The sequence below is a fragment of the Lissotriton vulgaris genome, chromosome 2_1, assembly GCF_964263255.1.
Source record: "Lissotriton vulgaris chromosome 2_1, aLisVul1.2, whole genome shotgun sequence".
NCBI lineage: Eukaryota > Metazoa > Chordata > Amphibia > Caudata > Salamandridae > Lissotriton > Lissotriton vulgaris.
The window spans coordinates 694,992,110-695,006,270 of record NC_141687.1 but is presented as its reverse complement, the minus strand read 5'-3'; the positions used below and the strand labels follow the sequence as shown (position 1 = coordinate 695,006,270).

General features: G+C 45.5%; 1 protein-coding gene across 6 annotated transcripts in view; it reads left to right on the top strand.

The window, feature by feature from the left end:
• The window catches only part of MICAL2 (microtubule associated monooxygenase, calponin and LIM domain containing 2), a 906,862-nt gene that overhangs the window by 642,559 nt on the left and 250,142 nt on the right, over nucleotides 1–14,161 (top strand). The window lies entirely within an intron of this gene.

Sequence of the window (14,161 nt, the reverse complement as noted above, 5' to 3'; positions counted from 1 at the left end):
ACCTCAAAACCCACACCCACACCCACCCTGAACCTTAAAATTACCCCTGGCACCCCAAACCCCATACCCATGCTGAACCTTAAATGCCCCCGGCAACCCATAACCCACACCCTCCCTGAACAATAAATTCCCCACTGGCACCCCATAACCCATACCCACCCTGAACCCTAAAATTGCCCCCTGACACCCCAAAACCCACACCTGCCCTGAACCCTAAAATTACCCCTGGCACACCAAAACACATACCCACGCTGAACCCTAAAATGTCCCCTGGCACCCCATACCCACCCTGAACCCTAAAATAGCCCCCTGACATCCCAAAACCCACACCTGCCCTAAACCCTAAAATTACCCCTGACACCCCAAAACCCATACCCATGCTGAACTATAAATTCCCCCCGGCACCCCATAACCCATACCCACCCTGAACCCTAAAATTGCCCCCTGACACCCCAAACCCACACCTGCCCTGAACCCTAAAATTACCCCATGCACACCAAAACACATACCCACGCTGAACTCTAAAATGTCCCCTGGCACCCCAAAAGCCACACCTGCCCTGAACCCTAAAATTACCCCTGGCACACCAAAACACATACCCACGCTGAACCCTAAAATGTCCCCTGGAACCCCAAAACCCACACCTGCCCTGAACCCTAAAATTACCCCTGGCACACCAAAACACATACCCACGCTGAACCCTAAAATGTCCCCTGGCACCCCAAAACCCATACCTACCCTGAACCCTAAAATTACCCCTGGAACCCCAAAACCCATACCCGCTCAGAACCCTAAAATTACCCCCTTGCACCCCAATCCGTAACCCACCCGTAACCCACCCTGAACCATAAAATTACTCACTGGCACCATAAAACCCACACCCACCCTGAACTCTAAAATTACCCACTAGCACCCCAAAAAAATGAACACTACAAACTTACACTACATTTGCATATTTAGAGGGGACTGTCGTCTTAGACGTTTCTATGTATGTAAGTCAAGAACAACATTCACAGTAACCTAGATATGCAGGCAGTAGGTAATGCTGTGCTGAAAAATGCATTAAAGTTACTGGAACTTACACTTACACAAAAAACTGCTGCCTGCTCTTCTGATACTATACTGTGGAGTCTGGCTGATCAGCAGCACTGTGTCCTGGCATCCAGCCCCTCCCGAAGGTCTCACTGTGCAGATCAATGTGGGTCAAATGCACAGACAGCAGGGGGAAAGGGATGGCCAGTGCAGGTGAAGCTTTTCCTTTGTAAATTAATTCCTGCTGGTGTCATAGCCAAGGGTTTGCTGTCTGTGCAATTGTATGGAATACACATCTATACCAGTGCACAGACAGCACACCCTGTGCTAAGATGCCAGCAGAAATTCCTTTACAAAGGAAAAGCATCACCTTAACTGGCCATGCCTTCCCCCTGCTGTGCACATCTTCACACCCCATGCTCACAACCCATCAAGTGCTTAGGTGAAATCCCTGCCTTCAGGCAAGGATTTCACCTCTGCGCCACTCCAAAAGGAAACACAAGAGGTGGGGGCAGGGTGGTCGGTTCACTCGCTGAAACTGCTCAGAGGCTCGCTGTCTGGCTCGGGCTGCTGGGCCTCTCGGAAAGCATTTAAACAATCACCTTCTGGATCGGATGTGCAGCCTTCCTGCACCATTTCAGTGCGTGTGATCTTAGCCCGGGCAGAGGAGGCGACGGGGGGGGCTGAAGCCCGGTGAGCCCAATGGGTGTTGCGCGCCTGACGGAGGGTACACTAGAGCATGGCTATGTACTGTGAAGTGACTACGCAAATACAGGCGTGACCAGTAGTTAAGCAAACGTTTGCTGCCTAATTACCACCTCCCCCACCGATGCAAAAAATCTGGCAAAAACAGGGCATCACAACTAGGCCATTGCTTGTTCATGTCTAAGTAGTAATAAACAATTTTGAGGAGCCCGATCTACGTCCTATCATATGTGAACATGATTAGTAAGCTAACCTTAATGCAAGTTGCTTCACATCCACAATTTGTAAAGTGTGCCAAATGCGTGCTTTTTGACGACATTCACAAATGTTCATAAATAAGTTAAATAATCCTGACACAAGTTATTTCCACGAGTAAAAAAAAAGCCAGAATAACCGTCAAGGTTTCATTTAGCAGATAATTTTTGATGTTTACGTGTTAAGCAGTTCAGTGCCTGCAACGAGACATTCGTGCGAGTACAAATAACAGCCTCTAGAGGGAGCAAAAGGTCTTCCTGAAAAAGCTACTTTAAGGAATTTTAACAAATGAGTCGCTGTAACTTTATGCAACGTGAAACATATATTACCTTCAATTGCTGAAATGTTTTTCAACCAAGGCACAAGTCGGGGGCACACGCGGGTGGGTGGACGGCGTCCCCACTATTTTCACATAGTGGGCGCCGTCATCCCTGCAAATGAGTTGGGCCCCAATATAATATGATAACTGAATTGTCCCACCTGCATGTGTTTTCCCTTCACAGCAGCAACGTTCAGGCAACGAGGAGGGTTTTCATGCCTAAAATTCCATGTGGCCCTAAACAAAGACGAAATTTAAGGGACCATCAGCTCTCACACATCGGTGCCAATGTAATGAAGACAAAATGAACGCACAGGTTTTCTTTTCACACGTGCATAAAAGAAACAACAATTTGGAGGGACGCTTTTGACTTCGTTCAGTTTCTGTGCATATGCATGCACTTTAAGAATGTTGAATGTGGTGGTCTGGACGTTTATTTGCACACAGAAAAATGTTGGAAACCGCCGTCAAACCTGGAGGACTTTAGGAAAGGGCAGGTGCTGGAAGAGGAGAAAGTGTCCGTGGGAATCCAAACGTGGATTCTTGAAGAGGAGTACCTGGAAGCAGAGGGGACAGAGTATATGCTACTCAGGTGTGACCAGAAGACTTGGAAGACTAATGCCCTCCGATGTCGGGTGCTTCAGGGAAGATGACGATGACCTTGACTCTGCAGCTGTGAGGACCAGGCGATGCTGAGGAAGACCAGGACCCAGGTACGAGTTGTCCCATGCAGAAAGTCAAGTGCTGAGGGGTCGGTGTCCGGCAGGAGCACCAACCAGCCTCTGCAAAGGCAACCCACGCAAGAATCAAAGAAGGAGCAACATTGGGACCAGCAAGGTAACAAGTGTAAACTTCAAGTGGACCCACAGGCCGGATGCACGGGAGTCGCCAGAGGACCTCAAGCAGCTCACCAGGCCACGATGAGGTGTGACTGAAGATTCTAGTCACTGGAGGTGCTTGAGAATGGGGCTACTTGGAACCTGAAGATCTTTTTGCAAAAAAGCCAGCAAGCCTTTGCAGCTGCAAGTTGGACGCGGTGCACAGGGGTTCAGTTATTGCAACCCCCACGAGTGATACTGGCTTCAAACTTGGTGAGAGGGCAGGGCAGGTCTCTGGAGCTGTGAAAAACACAACACTTGTGTTGCAGAGCCCATGGTGTCCGGTGGAGATCTGTATCTGCAGAACTGATCGACTTAGTTGCAGACTCCTTCACACCAAGGGAGATTACTTCAGGTGCCTTTGATGCTTCACAGGCCTTGGAAGGTTCCTGTATGATGCACAGGCACAGATGATGCAGCAGACTGAAAGGGAGACAAAGCCAAGCCCAAACGAAGTTCAGCAAAATCCAGAGTGCCCAAACGGTAGAAGTGCAGTGGTGTTGGATCTGAATCTTATCCCACAAAGAATCTACGATCCTACAGCCAGGGTAAGCCCTTAAGTACCCTAGGGTAAGTGTTGTGAAGATTCAGGGGATCCTCCCAGGGGAGGATCTGGACAGGGGGAGGTTACTCCTATGTCCTTTGTCTAGTTTCTCACCATAGCAGGAGCCAAAGGCTTCCAGAACTGGTTTGAACTGGACTATGCACAGGGACACCAAGTATGCCCCTCATGCAGACTTTCTGGCACTGGCAAGCGCACCCACGCGGTCCCAATATATTAAATCCTGTCTGGGAGGTGGTCACACCTCCCTGTGACAGGATGCCTATTGTTCCACCTTCCTGTGCTCGAGCTTGGCACAGCAGCAGGAGGGCAGAAATGAGTCTCTGGTGGGCAGCAACCATTTTGTGCTGTCCGGGTGTAGAAGATTGGTACCGGGAACACTGAGAGCCTAACAGAGGGCTTTTCCAGTGCTTGGAATCTCATACCCCACACACCGTTTACGTTGTGGGGGGTATGATTGCAACATATTTTATACCAAACATGATAGGATTCATTGCAGATGTTTTCGAGATGGTCATTGTGCGGTCACGCGATGCCCCTCTATATAGTAAATGGCTGCTTCAATAATAACCCAGGAGAATTGGCTCCATAGACTGCAGGGGTGTCCTGCTCATGCAGGTGCACCATCTCACTGAGAACCAAGCACCCTGTCTTCAGGATTGCAAAGGCTTGCTTATAGGGGTGACTTATAGGTTTTAAGTGCAGTGACCCTTAAATATAGTAAACCTATATCTTCAGTAAGTGGTGCATGCACAGACCTACTCAGGCTGCAATAGGAAAGGCCTGTAGTTCCATTTTGCATGGTCTACCATGGGTAGCATAATGCATGCTTCAGCCCATGTGTCAGGCTCCAAGTTCCTCAGGAGCAGTACCCTCAATTAGCCCACCTTCCGGCAGCTTTGACTCTGCGCTTAAAAAACACCAGAGGATCAAAGTGGCCAGACGAGGGGAAGTGAATTAGGGAGGGAACTGCGGGGAGGGAGATTGGAGCAAAGATTACACAATAGATGAATTCAAATTTTCTTTGAGGTAAAGAATGGTAATTATATGCAGTGGAAGTTAAACAAACTTTTGAGGCAAGATGGCGATCGTGTGAGATCGCAGTGCACTCCGACCTGTGCTCGAGATCTAAGGAAAATGCGGTTCATGCAGTATACATGTGCGATGCGGATCGAATAAGGAATGGGGTATAATCCTAAACCCCCGCAGCAACTGATACTATAAAAAAAAAAAACCCAGAGAAAGTACAAATTTGCCGGATATAACAATGCTGCAGTACCGAAAGAACCCAAATGGAAATATAGAGACACACGAGAAAACGATCGATCACGATGTTAAGGCGCCCGTCAGAAACCGGATTGTGACACTGGGATCATTGATCGGCCTTATAGTGATTCGTTACTTGTGTAAGGACGGCTACAAGACTCACACTGCCACCAAGCAGACGTACTTTTCGGAGATCTGGAGCGGGAGGCCGACGGAGGTACTGTCACAGACTTTAGTGGCAGCAACATGGCACCCAAGAATGCGGCAGCAGCGGCAGCCCCCAAAGCAAGGGCTGCAAGATTGGCCCAGCAGGATGGAGTGGAACCGGGTAGACAAGCCGGCGGCCCATCATAACTTGCCACAGCAACAAAGACACTGAAGCAGGAAGCAGCGACTGCCCGGAAGGGCAGTCTGACCGGCCCTTCACTTGCGGATCTCCTTCAGAAAACACCGGCGAAACTCCTTCCGAGTCAAGGCGGGAAGAGTCAGCCGGGTGTTCAGCAGACTCCAGCAGCGGAGAAGAAGATCGACGCGCAATGCGGTACTACCGGCCGTAATACGGACATGCCTGGACCAGCTCAGGTTAGTTAAATGTCACAATGGGGTAAACCCAGTATCCCTATGAACCTGGGCAGTCAATCAATATTATTAACAATTGGTTCATTCGGGTGCACAATATTTCTTTTACTTTCTCATAGATTATGTAGAATTGTGAAGTAAACAACAGAATCTAAGGCCATCTGTGTATGCCTGGACCAGCTCAGGATCGCGCTAATACAGCAAGCCCTGTAAGCCCTGCATGCAACATCAGAGAAGCCGGGGGTGATGTGGGGACAGATGGAACAGGAGGCAAAAAGTCCCAAAACGATAAGGCTACCATTGACACTGCCTCCTTAAACCCCCCCTCAGTCATTGATGACACTGTTCTCTCAGCTCCCCCGGTGTTCACGTGCGATCAGAGAACGCCTGATCAACCGGAGGTGGCAGCTCCGGGCAGTATCAATTTGAGCAGTCAGCCAGGGATTAACATTGGCCTAAATCAAAAAGAGGTGCCTCAGACTGAGTCAGGGGTCGAGGGATCGGTGATAACTGAGGCTAGTGGGAACTGTATTGAGGTGGATCAGGATAAGGAAAAAGACCCGAGTGACTTCTATTAATTCTCAGATGAACTTGAGTGGTCCGATGACACTGGCTCTCCTCTAAGTGACATAAGCGAGGATGAAATGAATATGAAAGACTCTAAGGCAGGTCAAAAAACTGTCTTAAAACGCAGAAAGAGCCATCACAGCGCAGCAGAGCTAGCGTGGGACTATACCCCATCAAATCAGCTCACAGCACCGGCAGTACCTCCCGGTCTAATAAATGCAACACAACAATCAGATTCTCCAATATACCTGAATCCAACTTCACCTACACTCGATACCGTTCTGCAAGCCATAGCTGCGCACAGAGAGGAGACATCTCAAGATGGGCGTAAGGCCCAAGCAGCTCTCCGCAAAGTGCAAGGGGTGGTGCGCAAACTGACAAGAACAGTCGGTGCATTTAGCGATCGAATGGCAGACCTAGAGTCTCGAATTGTTTCAAATGAGTCTGAGAATGCCGCAAATCATGAACAGGTTGATGCACATGAGGCTAATAATAATAATAATAATAAAAACACTTATAGAGCGCCTGGTTACACTTATGACAGTGTGTCCCCGCGCTAAGAAATGCTGCAGTATACCAAGAGGCCGAGATCAGGAGCCCATACGGGTACATGGGTACAAAATCAATATTACTTTGGGAAAAGGTATGTTTTAAGTTTGAGCCTGAATCTTGTTTCAGAGGGCTCCATGCGTAGATCTAGTGGGAGATTGTTCCAGTGCTTACTTGCAAGAAAGCGAAAGGAGCTACCTCCCATCCTGGTCTTACGTACGCGAGGGAGCTTAAACAGCATCGCTCCTGCGGATCTGAGGTTCCTGGTGGGTCGGTGAATAGTCAGCAGGTTGCGTAGGTAAATGGGTCCTTTTCCCTGGGCAATACGGTGGGCAAAGCATAGAGCTTTAAACTTAACACGTTCCTCGATAGGGAGCCAGTGGAGTTTTCGTAGTGCTGTTTTACCGGAGGCCCTGCGGGGGAGATTCAATACCATGCGGGCCGCGGCATTTTGGACACACTGTAATTGATGTAGACATTTACGGCTTAGTCCTAAAAAAAGGGCATTGCCGTAATCCAGGTGAGGAGTAACCAGGGCATGTATGAGTGTCTTCCTGGCGCTGATAGGGAGAAGATCTAAGACTTTCCGGAGAGTTTTTAAAATACCGAAACATTTACCCGTAACTTTACTGATTTGTTGCTTAAAGGAAAGCTCCGCATCTAGCCATATTCCTAAGTTTTTTACCAGGTTAGCGGGTTGGGGGTGCGCGCCCAGTTCTGATGGCCACCAAGCCTGCGACCAGGCAGAAGGGGATTTGCCCACTATCAACACTTCTGTTTTCTCGCCATTAAGGCGTAGGCAATTGTTATGCATCCACCCTGCTAGAGAACGCATGCAATTGGAAAAATTGATGGCATCCTCTGGTTGATTGTGGGTGAGTTTAATTATCAATTGGGTATCGTCAGCGTATGTGACGATATCCACACCAAAAGATTCCACTATATGGGCTAGCGGCTCCATATAAAGATTAAAAAGCGTGGGGCTCAAGCTTGAGCCCTGTGGTACCCCATGTTTTAATTTGTGGATAGATGATTTATATGGAGGGCAGTGTACTTGGAAACTTCGGTTTTCCAGAAAGGATACCATCCATTTCAGAGCTGGCCCATCTACTCCCAGATCTGAGAGGCGAGACAGCAGCGTTGAGTGCAGCACGGTGTCAAAAGCTGCACTCAAGTCTAATAATATCAATGCTGCTGTCTGCCCCTCATCTGCAAGTTGTCTTAAACATTCTGTGGAGAATAGAGCCGCCGACTCAGTGGAGTGGCCTGCTCTGAACCCTGATTGAGTAAAGTGGAGAAGCGAGTTCTCTTCCACAAACTTCATAAGTTGGCTGTTTACTATCTTCTCCACAACCTTCCCACAGAAGGGGAGGAGAGAGATAGGCCGAAGATTTTGTAGCTGAGAAATGTGTATATTGGCCTTTTTTTTCAGAGGTATTACTTGTGCCATTTTCCAGGTATTAGGCACAAGGCATTCCTGAAAGGATAGAGTAATCAAGTGTTCCAATTGCTCAATCATACAGTCAATGACTGTCTTACAGCGATTGGGGGTAATCACATCGAGGGGGGAGCCAGATTGAATGCCATTGATGATATTTAGCAGGTCTGCCCTCTCAGGAACAGTGAACTGGGTCAGAGAGGCCTTTATAGCGCCGACACTTCCCACGACTGGGTCAGTGGTCAACATGCCTCCTGTGAAAGTGGCATGTAAAGAATCCACTTTTTGTATGAAGAAGTCAGCAATATCTTCACATATTTCATTAGTGTAGTTATCCTGGGTGTCAAGCCTAGTTGGAATAGTGAGCTCCTTATAGATCAGAAAGAGCTCTTTGGTGGGATTTTTGGCCGATTCAATGCGTCCATTGTAATGAGCGCCTTTGGCTGCTCTGACTAGTTTATGATAGGTTTTTAATTCCTTCTTATACAGCAACTTATCCTCTGGAGTATAATTTTTCCTCCAGTGACGTTCAGTATTTTTACACTTAGCTTTGGCTTCCATAAGTTCCTTAGAAAACCAGGGGGCGCTTTTGTTTTTCCTAACGGGAGGTTTGGATGACCAGGGGGCTATTGTATCCAGAGCCCTAGACACCCAGTTCTCATAGTGATCCCAAGCCTTAAGCAGGGTGTCGCTGAGGGGCGGCGGGTCTTTAAGTAGGGCAGATTTAAAATTTTCTGGCGTAAACTTCTTCCAGTTTCTATGTTTCACAGGCTGAACTATCAGATGTAAGGTGGAAGTTGGAAGACTTCGAAAATCGTCTACGAAGAAACAACCTGCACGTATTAGGTATTCCCGAGGCAATGGAAGGGGAAAATGCTCGCTCTTTTGTAATACAACTGTTTCGTGACTCCCTCCCTGAGCTGTCTAGTTGGGATTGGGACTAAGAAATTCAACGGGCTCATCGGGTTCCCCTGACTTTAAGGCACCCAGCCAAACCTGGGGGGTATCCACGGGCTATTCTAGTCTATTTTGGCAATTTCCTCTTAAGGCAGGCAATCTCTGAGAAAGCCAGGCCTGAAGCAAAACGCTTCAGGGGCTCAACATACTATTTCGTACGCCCAGACTTCTGTCACGCAACTGTGGAAAGGAGGTAGCGGCTCCACCAACTCATCAAACCCTTCCAAGAAAAGAAGGTGCAGGCATATCTGAACAATCCTGCTCGGCTAAAAGTTATAAATGGGGGACAGACGAAGTTTTTCACCTCCGAGATCAAAGCAAAAGTGTACCTAGATGGTCTTAGCTAAGATATGACTTAAGATTTGTAATTTAAGTACAAAGGAAGTCTTATAATTTTAGTGGGTAGTCACAAATTCAGCCTATAAATAACCATGGTCTCCCACTAGGTGCGCGGGGAGGGTTTAAGGACTGAATGAATGGGGGCTCGGGTAAGAACGAATGAGGAGGAAAAAAAATGCTATAAAAGACATATAAGGGCTATAAGGTTATAAGTCTGCACAATCTGCAGGATAATGACAAAACTAAAATGTTTCACAAGCACTGGTTAGGAGAGGCACTTTCATCAAAAAGACTCTAATGGAGACTACACGCCTCGTTTTTTGGGATTGGGAGGGGGTAGGTGGGAGGAAAGGGCTAGTGGGAGGGGTTGGGTGTAAGGGGGGAAAAACAGTAAAAAAAAGCAACCAAAATTGTACACACAAAATCTGCTTGTTACGCATAAATTTCGCACTGAAAAACCGAAAGAATACATTTTAGGTCTCCCTTGTCGAAACCAAAAACAAAAATATCATGGGTAAACTAAAGATATGCTCCTGGAATGTGGCGGGACTCAACGATAGGGATAAAAGGACCTGGTTGTCTGCGATAATTAACCAAAAATCATTCGATACACTCCGTCTTCAGGAGACCCATATTACATGGGATGAACGAGATTTATTAAAGGTCCCTGGGTATAACTTGCTGGCAACCACAACACAGACATCCAGAATCCGGGGTGTCGCCATTTCAGCCAGACCTTTTTTGGGGCAGGCAATACGCAAATCAGTGGACTCCCTAGGAAGGTGGGCTGTTATAGAGCTTAAATTCAGTAATATAATCTGTACAATACACGCCTCTAATCAGAATGACCCCTTTATATTCGAGAACTGGAGTTGGAATTGGCTTTTTGGCCCAGAACATTAATATTCTGTGGGGACTTTAATATTTCTCTGGGGGATAATGTGTTAAGGAAAACCATGGATACTTATACATATGCCGGACGTAAACCAAAAGTGTTCAGAGCCATCTCCCAACTCAAAGAGAGTTTAGATCTAATAGATATTTGGGACTTAAAACAGCAATCTGACCCCGGCTACACCCACTTCTCATATCCTCATAATAAGTATGTCCGGATCGATTACATTTGGACTACTAGGGAGTGCTCTGATGAGGCACAAATCACTAAATCCCCAAAAACAATTTCAGATCACAATCTTCTGACACTCACACTTGATATTACCAATCTTAAAAGGCCATGTACAACTTGGACTTTCAATAGAAAATTATTGGTAAACAAGGAATATATTGCATATATTAAGACATGGACTCAAGGCTTTTTTGACTGTAATCGATATAGCGCGTCCAGGGGCATAGTCTGGGATTGTTTTAAGGCTGCTCTTAGGGGGGAGACAATCCGCTTTGTAGCTAAGCATAAGAAAGATGCAGATAATGCCAATAAGCTACAGATGCAAGAGTTAGCTAATATAGAGGAAGAGCATACCACCCAAATAATGCGAGGTGAGGATGGGGGATCTACTCTAAGGAAAATTCTGATTCTTAAAACTGCGCTAAATAGTAGGCTTACTCAGAAGGCTTCTGAGACTTTCCAGTCAAATTGTAATAAAATCTACGAAGATGGGGAGAGAGTTGGGAAGCAGCTTGCTCTATGCACCCGTCAGAAACAATCCCTTAATACAATTACTCATATCGAAGTAGAGGGACAGGAGTATACAACCCCAGAAGATATATTGGAGGTATTCAGACAATATTATGAAAAACTATCAGAATGAGGATATGGTTGATCAAGAAGCAGTTAGAGATGCCCTTAGTTTATGGTTAACCGAGACTGGCTCAAATAAGACCATCGATGATACTACTAGGGAAGATCTAAAAAAAAATATCACGCACATTGAAGTGCAACTGGCCCTGTCAGAACTCGCCTCGCGTAAAGCCGCGGGCCCTGATAAACTCCCATTGGAATTGTATAAAATTCTCAGAGAATATGTAACACCGTATTTGCTGGATCTATTTATAGGGGTTCAAGGAAGTGGTATCCCTCCTGACTCATGGAAGGAAACAAATATAGTTATTTTTACCAAGAAGGGGAAGCCCCCTAGGTTGCCCTCATCATACCGTCCAATTTCCTTAATTAATTTGGACTCAAAGTTATATTCAAAGATCCTGGCTAATCGGCTCATGGGGGTCATCAAACATCTGGTTTCCCCTTGGCAGCACGGCTTTATTCCGGGTAAGTCTACCACGGATCACACTCGCAGGGTTATATCGCTATTTGATATCATGAACGCGACGGGGGGCCAGATGTTGATGATCCTGCTGGATGCAGAGAACGCTTTCGATCGAGTTTCCTTGGAATTCTTATGGGGGGTCCTTGATAAAAACAACTTTGGGCCCTGCCTCTCTAAATCAATCAGGGCAATGTATCACAATCCAAAGGCCAGTGTACTAGTAATGGGCCAAGAATCAAGGCTATTTGATATATTAAGAGGAACTAGGCAGGGGTGTCCCTGCTCCCCAATTTTGTTCTCCATTTACATAAACCCCCTGATCCTTAAATTAATAGCAAGTGAGGTAATTAAACCTGTTACGGTAGGCCCTTATGACACTAAGGGCCAGATGTATCAAGATATTGTTTTGCGATTTCTAAATAGCGAGTTTTTTGCGAATCGCTATTTAGAATTCTCAAAACGGTATGTATGTACAAAATCGCTATATTTTAGCGATTTTTTATTAGTCTTTATTTGCGAATTTGCATGTTGCGAATTCGCAAATAAAGAATAATTTCCAATGCATTCCTATGGGCCAGGAGGCCCATAGGAATGATAGTGCAATAATTCTCAAATTGCGAATTCGCAATTTACAAATCGCAATTTGAGAATTATTTCAAGGGTGCAGGGGTGTCTCAAAGACACCCTGCTGCACCCTTGAAATCTACATGTGTGTGCATGTGGCACACATACATGCCCTATGAGCATGTATGTGTGTCACATACCACCCTCACAAATACCAAATAGGGCATTATTAAAAGAAATCGCAATATACCACCAACTACAAGTTGGTGGTAAATTGCGATTCCTTAACACAAATTCGCAATTCAAAAATGTATCATACATATCATTTAAGGAATCGCAAAATTTGCGATTCCTTAAATGCTATGGCAAAATAAGGAATCGCAAATTATTGCGATTCCTTAAATTGCGATTTTTTGATACATACTGAAAAATGCAAAAGGCCGTTTGCGAGTCGCAAATGCCAAAATTCTGCGAATTTCGGCCTTTGCGAATCGCAAAAGCCTTGATACATCTGGCCCTTATACTTGCCTATGCCGATGACGTGGCGGTAATAACACCTAACCCCTCGGAGGCAATAGCCGAAATAGAGTTGATTACTCAAGCTTTCGGTCGGATCTCAGGATACTCCCTCAACCGGGATAAAACAATGGTCATTTGCACTGACAATATTTGGTTTGACGACCCAAAGAAGGTGGAAAATGCTGTCTATCTAGGAATATCCATATCCTCCAAGGTAGAGACCATAAATGAATTAAACTATGAACCCCTACTTAAAAACATCAAGAAAGACCTAAAGAGGGTTGATAGTCTTCACCTCTCAATCATTGGGAGAGGGAACTTTCTGAAAATGAATATCCTACCTGGGTTGTTGTATTTGTTTCGCGCTATCCCCTTATTAGTAGAATATAAAGTTATTAAAACAATAGAATCCCAAATGAGCAAGTTTATTTGGAATTATGGGAAAGTTAGGAGGTCTTTGAATTACCTTTCCCTTCCTCCACACAGAGGCAGTTTAGCAATCCCCAATATAATGTTTTACCTGTGGACCACTCTACTTCAGCAAATGTCACCTTTGCTCAAAATAAATACAACAGGTCTAACCATAGAAGTAAGTGGTATACCATCGATCTACGAACTAACCCTAGGTAATAAGGCAAAATGCCTATTGCTAAAACAAGTAGAACCATTGTACTATAAAAAGGTTAAGTTCAAGATTATTAATAGCGCTTGGAGAATTTGGAAGAAAGCCTTGAGACAACTCGATATTCCAAAATTTAACAAATAAAGACCACTATGGCATTCTTCTCTGTTGCCAAGACAAGCTAGTGATGACATCTCCAGGAGATGGGAAAATTTGGGGGTTTCAACTCTAGGGGACTTCCTTCATGGCGACTCAGATACCAGGTTTTTGTACCTCCAAAACAAATTCTCAATCCGGAACACAGATATCTTTCAGTTTATTCAAGTCAATACTATCCTCAGCTTAAAAATCTCGAATATCTCTATGTCAAACATCCCATTACTGGATTGTATAGGAAAATCATCAGCCAGGATTGGTACACTCTATGACATATTACTAGAAAGCCAGAAGGATGACCTAGAGCATATCCAATCCACATGGGCAACTAAACTCAATAACCCTAATGTCGATATTGACATGTCACTACAGCTTTTATCTAAATTATTTGTCTCCTCTAACTTAAAGGCCCAGTTGTATAAAATGATATATAACTTATACTGTACACTGGCCAAACTGTATACTTGGGGGAAAAGAGCTAACGCCGAATGCCCTAGATGTGGAATAAGTCCTGCTCATCTGATTCATATGTTCTACGAATGTGACAAATTAACACCCTTCAGGCAAATGCTAGCTAAATTTTGTCAAGAAGTGTTCGGGCCTATAGTAGCTGAATCACCTACTCTATA